This window comes from Hordeum vulgare, chromosome 7H (genome assembly GCF_904849725.1).
Source record: "Hordeum vulgare subsp. vulgare chromosome 7H, MorexV3_pseudomolecules_assembly, whole genome shotgun sequence".
In the NCBI taxonomy this organism is placed as follows: domain Eukaryota; kingdom Viridiplantae; phylum Streptophyta; class Magnoliopsida; order Poales; family Poaceae; genus Hordeum; species Hordeum vulgare.
In genome coordinates, this window is record NC_058524.1 from 169,661,697 (window position 1) to 169,669,378 (window position 7,682).

Below are 7,682 nucleotides of genomic sequence, written 5' to 3' on the forward strand. Positions count from 1 at the left end.
TGTAGCAATCGACAAGTTCACGAAATGGCCCGAGGTAGAGACAGTGAGAAAGGTGAACGCGTAGTCAACTATCAAGTTCATGAAGGGGTTGGTGTGCCGCTTTGGAGTACCCAACAGAGTAATCGCTGACAACGGCACCCAATTCACGAGCCAAGCGTTCATGCAGTACGTCCAAAGCCTTCGAAGCAAGGTCTCCTTCGCCTCAGTTGCACACCCAAGGAGCAACGGGCAAGCGAGAGGATGAATTCTGAAGTGCTACGAGGGCTCAGAACAAGAACTTTAGATAGACTGCAGATATGTGGTAAGTGCTAGACTGATGAGCTGTCGGTGGTTCTTTGGTCCCTCAGAACGACACCGAATTGAGCTATCGGCTAGACACCTTTCTCCCTAGTATATGGGGCAAAAGTAGTTATCCCCAGAGAACTCATATACTGGTCACCTCGAGTCCTTGCCTACGACAAATTGGAGCAACCACAACTGCAGCATGACGATGCCACGCTCCTCGAGGAAGATCGTCTCCAGGATGCTACGTGTGCCGCATGCTACCAGCAGGTCATGCGCCGCTATCGTAGCCGCAGGGACCACACCCGGAGCTTTGAGGAAGGCGACCTTGTCCTTCGGCGTGTTCAGTCAACCAAGGGTTCCAACAAGTTGACGCCGAAGTGGGAAGGCTCTTACCGGGCAGTACGATTCAGCAGACCGGGCACACTCCGTCTGGAGACTAAAAATTGCATCAAGCTGCTTAACTCATGGAATATTCAGCATCTTCGTAAGTTCTACCCGTAAGGCGTGGTTGTCGAGCCTAGTCCCCGGCAACCACCTTTTGTACAATCTTTGCCGAAGTTGCATGTAACCCTTTGTACAAAGCCAGTCGCCTAGTCTATGCAGATATAAAGCTAGGCATCGCATCATATCATCATCTTCATATGCATCATGCATTATGCATTTACTTGTATTATGATGTCTCTAATGCCCTAGTTTACGAGTTATTAAGAGTGCTTTATGGACTTGTGGTCCTTGTTGTCAGGTCTCCCCTCTTCTTAAGAGGATGGAGCCCCTCCTTCGCCATGTATGTTTTGCCTCTAGGTGAACGGGAGACAGTGTAAAAAAAAGGACGAAGAACCATCGCACCTTCAAGGGGGCTTCCCCCAAGGAGATAAGTTTAAGCTACTTTATCTCAAGTGTGGTTCTGTTCTCTCCTTCGAGGAAACCCTCGCCGCTCCTCTTTCGGTTGTGTGTGATGGAACTATCTGCACGATAGGGACCCTTATGAGGGTAGGCCATCCTTTCGCCTCTCGTTGCTCATTAGCCTCGAAGGAGGGGGAGGACCGCACCGATACCGACAAGGGGCCTTCCCAGGGGATGATGATTGCCTGTCGCAGGGGGCTCGCTACCCCTTAGACACTTGCGCCTTGCGCCAACCAACAAGGAACCCCATGCGGTGGAAACATATGACACAATACAGATATAAGGATGCACGGATAATACTCAAGGAAAAAACAACGGCGATCATTTTATTCATTTCTTCAGTACAAAATGGATAAAATAGATTACAATTACACTAGTAAAAATTTAGCAAAGGCCTATAACATTTTGCTTTATAAAAATATGAGTGCCCCATATTCCTTCCCCCCCCCTTTATTTATAGATTGGATGATGGACGGCACGAGGACGAAGGACGCGCCCGGCTGGAATTTGGCGCATCCCCGCCAAGACCGGAGAGACACCTCCCCGCCAGGACTAAGAAGCCCCTACACCCCGAGGGTCATATCCATGTTAGATTTGTTTTGTGCTTTCTTCTTGTGTGTTTGAAAAAGTTGAACAATCCAAAAATATTTCTTGCTTCTTTACGGTGTTTTCCTTCTTGTTTAGTCACTTCATAGAATTAAAACAAAACACAAAACGATTTTCTTTGCATGTTGGGAGCTTTCCCGTGTATATATTTTTTTCTCTTTTTTGTTTTCCTTTGTTTATTTTCTTCCTTCATAAAAACAAAAACTCCAAAAATATTTCAATGTGTTTATCTGAATTTCTTTTCATTTTTGTTGAGTCATTGAAGGGAGAAGACCACGATGAAAATGTTGAGTGGCTCTCATATGCATTAATGTTGATCTAACAAAGTGCCAATATTACGTTCTCTTCTCATTTGCATAAACTATTTCGCAGATTCCAACTTAGTCCGCAACACACTTTGCGCTATTATTATTAACACATCATTCAGTCGTGCAAGTGAAAGGCTATAATGATGATATTTGATGAAGTGATCATGGTAATGGAAGCTGCTGTGAACTCTTCTTGTTCTCAATTTTTTGTAAATATGTTTAGCCCATTCAATCTTGATTCAATATACTATGAGTAAACATGTTTATGATGACAATTAGAGATTGTAGTTGCTCATGTGAGGCTTAAATATCTAAGAGTGGATAATGATTTATCTTATCTATCGACATGCATTAAAATGTTTATGATGTGGTATGGTAGTATTGTATTTCCCTATGGGTAATTCAAGCTGCTTGGTTGGTCCATGTGTAAACATGTGGTTGATTCAAAATCAATGCAGACTTCATGATATTTAAATTTAGAGTGTACATATCCTACTCATGCTAATGTTCAATGTTAGTTATTCTCGATGCATGATTATGACCATTTTTGGTCTCTAGGTAGTCGCTTCTCAATTTATTTCCGGACTTCACTTGTACTAAGCGGGAATACTGCTTCCGCATACAAACTACTAGACCCAGGTTATGCCAGATGAGTCCACCGTACCTACCTATATGCGGTATTACCTTGTCGTTCCAAGTAAATTTGCATGTGCCATCACTAAACAAGCAAATAAACATCTGTTTTTTGTGCTCGTACCGCTCATGGAGCAATGAGGCGGTCGGTATATTCCATGCTTAGCAGGTTATTCTCAAGATGGGCATTTATTTGCGTGTCATTGCACAAGAGAGGTTGGTGAAAACGATGCATCGTCCTGCATAATCAAAATTAAATTAAACAAAGATCTTGGGATAGTTAATATGTTGGAAGGCACCCATGGATTCGGTCAGCCAGGGCTTGTGTATGAATGGTGGATAGGAGTAAACTTTACATTTCCGCTTGGGAACCACCAATAATGTGTTTATCATGGAAGTTATCAAAAACTCTATCGTGACGTTGACACGAAAAGCACACCACCCAAAATTACAATTTGATCTCTATTTTAAACCATGAGCTCTCGCGCCTATCCAAATCAATGCTTCCCTCTACAAAGAGCCTTTTTAAAAGCACCAGACCTGAGAGCACTATTATAATTCTTATGCATTGAGTATAGTTAATCTTGGATGTGAGGATGGCTCGATATTTTCTACTCTGAATTACAATGTTTAGTCACTACTTGGATCTTAGAACTGCTCTGCATTTATGTTTTGCGGTCTCGGAAGGGGCTAGGAAGATACCATATCATTCATATTATATCATGATTATTTTGACAAATTGTTGACATGTGAGATATCTTATTATTGCTTGCTAGTTGGTTATGTTATTGCCATGAGTGGATAAAATATTTAATTTTTATCATGGATGTGATTGTTTATGATTTATACTAAAAACCTGAACACTAGCTAAGCATATATATAGCAATGAGAACAACAGAGTTTTTAAAAGTTTTATTTATCACTTCTAGTATATCAACTAAATTGCTTTAGGGCAAGCAATGAGTTAAGCTTGGGGGAGTTGATACGTCCCAAACGTATATACTTTTCCAAACACTTCTCTCTTGTTTAGTACTCTAATTTGCATGATTTGAGTGAAACTAACCCAGGACTGATGTTGTTTTCTACAGAACTGCCATGGTGTTGTTTTTGTGCAGAAATAGAAGTTCTCAGAATCGGACAAAAAAATTGTGGGTATTTTCTCGGAAATATAAGAATTATTGGAGCCAAGACCCACCAGAGGGGGACACCCTGTTGGTGCCAAACCAATAGGCCGCGCACACCCTCGTGGCATGCCCTGATCACTTGGGGCCACCTCGTGGCTCTTCCGACCCTAATTCCAGTCCTATAAATTCACTATTATGGAGAGCGAAATAGGAGAGAAGTTATCATCAGGTTTTATAAGACTGAGACGCCGCCACCACTTGTTCTTCCTCGGGAGGGCTTATATGAAGTCCGTTTGGGGCTGCAGAGAGGGGGGTTCGTCGTTGTCATCATCACCAACACTTCTCCATCAACAATTTCATGATGCTCACCACCGGGAGTGACTAATTAGTTTGTAGGCTTGTTGGACGGTGATGGGATTGGATGAGATTATCATGTAATCGAGTTATTTTCATAGATCTTGATCCCTAGTATCCACTATGTTCTGAGATTAATGTTGCTATGACTAAGCTATGCTTAATGCTTGTTACTAAGGCCCGAGTGCCATGATTTAAGATCTGAACCTACTATGTTTTATCTGAATATGTAAGTGTTTAGATCATATCTTGCAAGTTGTATGCACCTATTACGTGTCATGATCGACATACCCCAAGGTGACAATAATTGGGATTCTTTTCGGTGATTGTCATAGTTTGAGGAGATCATGTATTCACCATGTGTTAATGCTTTGTTCTGGTTCTCTATTAAAAGGAGGCCTTAATATTTCTTAGATTTCCTTATGGACCCCGCTGCCACGGGAGGGCAGGACAAAATATGGCATGCAAGTTATTATCGCAAGCGTGTATGACTATATACGGAATACATGCATACATTACATTGATTAATTGGAGCTAGCTCTATGTTTATCTAATGTGTAACTGTTACATGATTGATGTCATCTAAAGCATTATCCATCACAGGTCCACGTGCCTACGCTTTTCATATACTGAATCTTGCTAAGTTACTATTGATGTTGCTGTTGTTGTTACAATCACTACAAAACTATTGATGTCACCATTACTACTACTATTTTGTTGTGCTACTAAAACTTTTGTTGCACAGAGATATCCCAGGTGCGGTTGAATCGACAACTCAACTGCTAAGGCCAATTAATTTTCTTTGGCTCCCCCTGTGTCGACCCAATAAATAAGGATGTAATACTACCCCCGAAGACTATTGCGATTCCCTATACTTGCGGGTTATTAGCATTGCAATAAGTATATGAGTTCTTTATGACTAATGTGAATCCATGGATACACGCACTCTCACCTTTCCATATTTGCTAGCCTCATCGGTACCATGCATTTCCCATTCTCACCTTGAGGATCGGTGCAGCATTTGCTGGTGCATCCAAACCCCGTGATATGATACGCTACATCACACATAAGACACCCTATATTTTCCTCAAAACGGCCACCATACCTACCTATCATGGCATTTTTATAGCAATTCCGAGATATATTGTCATGCAACTTCCCTCGTTCCATCACATGACTTGTGTGTTCATCATCATATTGCTTTGCATGGTAATGTAGGTGACATAGTATTTGTTGCAATTCCACCGTTCATCATTACCTACATGTTACACTACATCATTGCACATCCGGGTACACTGCAAGATGCATTCATATAGAATCATCTTGTATAATAGTTTTTATATCGAGTTGTGAGTAAATTAAAGTGTGACGATCATCATTATTAGGGCGCTATCTCTATGAGGAAAGTATGATGGAGACTATGATTCCCCCACAAGTCGAGATGAGACTCCAGGCGAACAATAAAAAAGAGGAAAGAGAGAAAACAAAAAAATAAAGAAAAACATGAAGAAAAAGGAAAAGAAAATATAAATGGGAGAAAATAGAGAAGGGATAGTTCTACTATCTTTTTCGAGACTAGTGCTTAGAGGGAGCACCATGTTCTTCATATAGGGAGTCTCCTGAGTTATTATTTTCATAACTAGTGGGATTTATTCATTATAGGAATTGGCTTGTATATTTCGATGACGGGCATCCTCAAATGCCCGAGGTCTTCATGAGCAATCAAGTTGTTTGAACACCCACTTAGCTTCTATTGATCTTTCGTACACTTAAATCTCTAGTGCATCAATTGCATGGCAATCTCTACTCCTCACATCAACATTGATTGATGGGCAACTCCATAGCCCGTTGGTCCGTCTAGTTGATGTGAGACTTTCTTTCCACATTGACTCCTTTTGATCTCTACCACCATATTCTATTCAACCCATATGCCATATACATGGTTCACACACATGTATTGAGTGAGGTTGAAAATGCTAAAGCGCATTCGAAGTACAATCCAATTACCTGTCTTGACAACGAGGTCCTCATGATATATACTTACGTGGTAGGGATGCAGTGATGCCATGCTAATATGCTAAAATGAGTCGGGAATAGCATTCTTTAAGGATCGTATATTTTGAATATGAATGATTATGTTGTTTATGTTTATGGATATTATTATTTTGATATCAATTAGTTCATAGTTTTTCAAGATCATACCTAAAATAGATTACATGTTGGGTAGCATGTCGCATCAATTTTTTTGTTTTTATCATTTACCTACTCAAGGACGAGCGGGAGCTAAGCTTGGGATGGTGATACGTCTCCAACGTATCGATAATTTTTTATTGTTCCATGCTATTATATTTATCAATCTTGGATGCTTCATATCCTGTTTTATATCATTTTTGGGAATTAACCTATTAACCCAGTGCCAAGTGTCAGTTGTTGTTTTCGATCTACTTGTTTTTGTCTTTTTAGAAAACCAATACCAAATGAAGTCCAAACGCTAGCAAAAATTTTCATATTTTTTCTGGACCAAAATGGGACCTGGAAGTTTTGGAGGGACACTAGACGACACACGAGGACATGGCAAGGCAACATGACAAGCCCTGGTGCCTTGAAGGCCCCATGTGGCTCTGTTTCACCTGATTCCACCTCCATAAATTCTCTAAAATCGTGAAACCAATAGAGAGCCACCCAAAACACGTTTTCTGCCATCGCAAGTCTCTATTCCGACGGGAAGCCATCTGGAGACCTTTTTCGGTGCCCTACCCGAGGGGTCGATCATGGAGGCCATCTACATCAACCTTGATGCCTCCATGATGATGTGTGAGTAGTCCACTAAAGACCCGCGGGTCCATATTTAGTACCTACATGTCTTCTTCTCTCTCTTGGATCTTCAATACATAGTTCACCGCGATTCCCGGGTGATCTATTCGATATAATCTTCTTGCGGTGTGTTTGTTTCAATCTGATGAATTGTGGGTTTATGATTAGATTATTCATGAATATATATAGAATCTTCTCTAAATTCTTATATGCATGATTATGATAGCTTCATATTTCTCTCTGATCTATCGGTTTACTTTGGCCAACTAGAATGATTTATCTTTAGTGTCAGTGGTGCGTTGTGATAGGTTCGATCTTGCGTTACTCAATCCTAGTGACATAAAGTGACATGACACGTATTGTATTGCTGCCATTAAGAATAAAACTATGGGTCTTATTCATATTGTTCGAGTGTACTTTGTCTACATCATGTCATCTTGCTCCAAGCATTACCCCGTTTCATACTTAATACTCTAAATGCATGCTCGATAGCGGTCGATGAGTGGAGTAATAGTACTAGATGCAAGCAGGAGTCGGTCTACTTTTTTATGGACGTGATGCCTATATACATGATCATTTTCGTGAATAACATTTCATAACTATGCACTATTTTATCAATTGTCGAACAATAATTTGTTTATCCACTGTATGATAT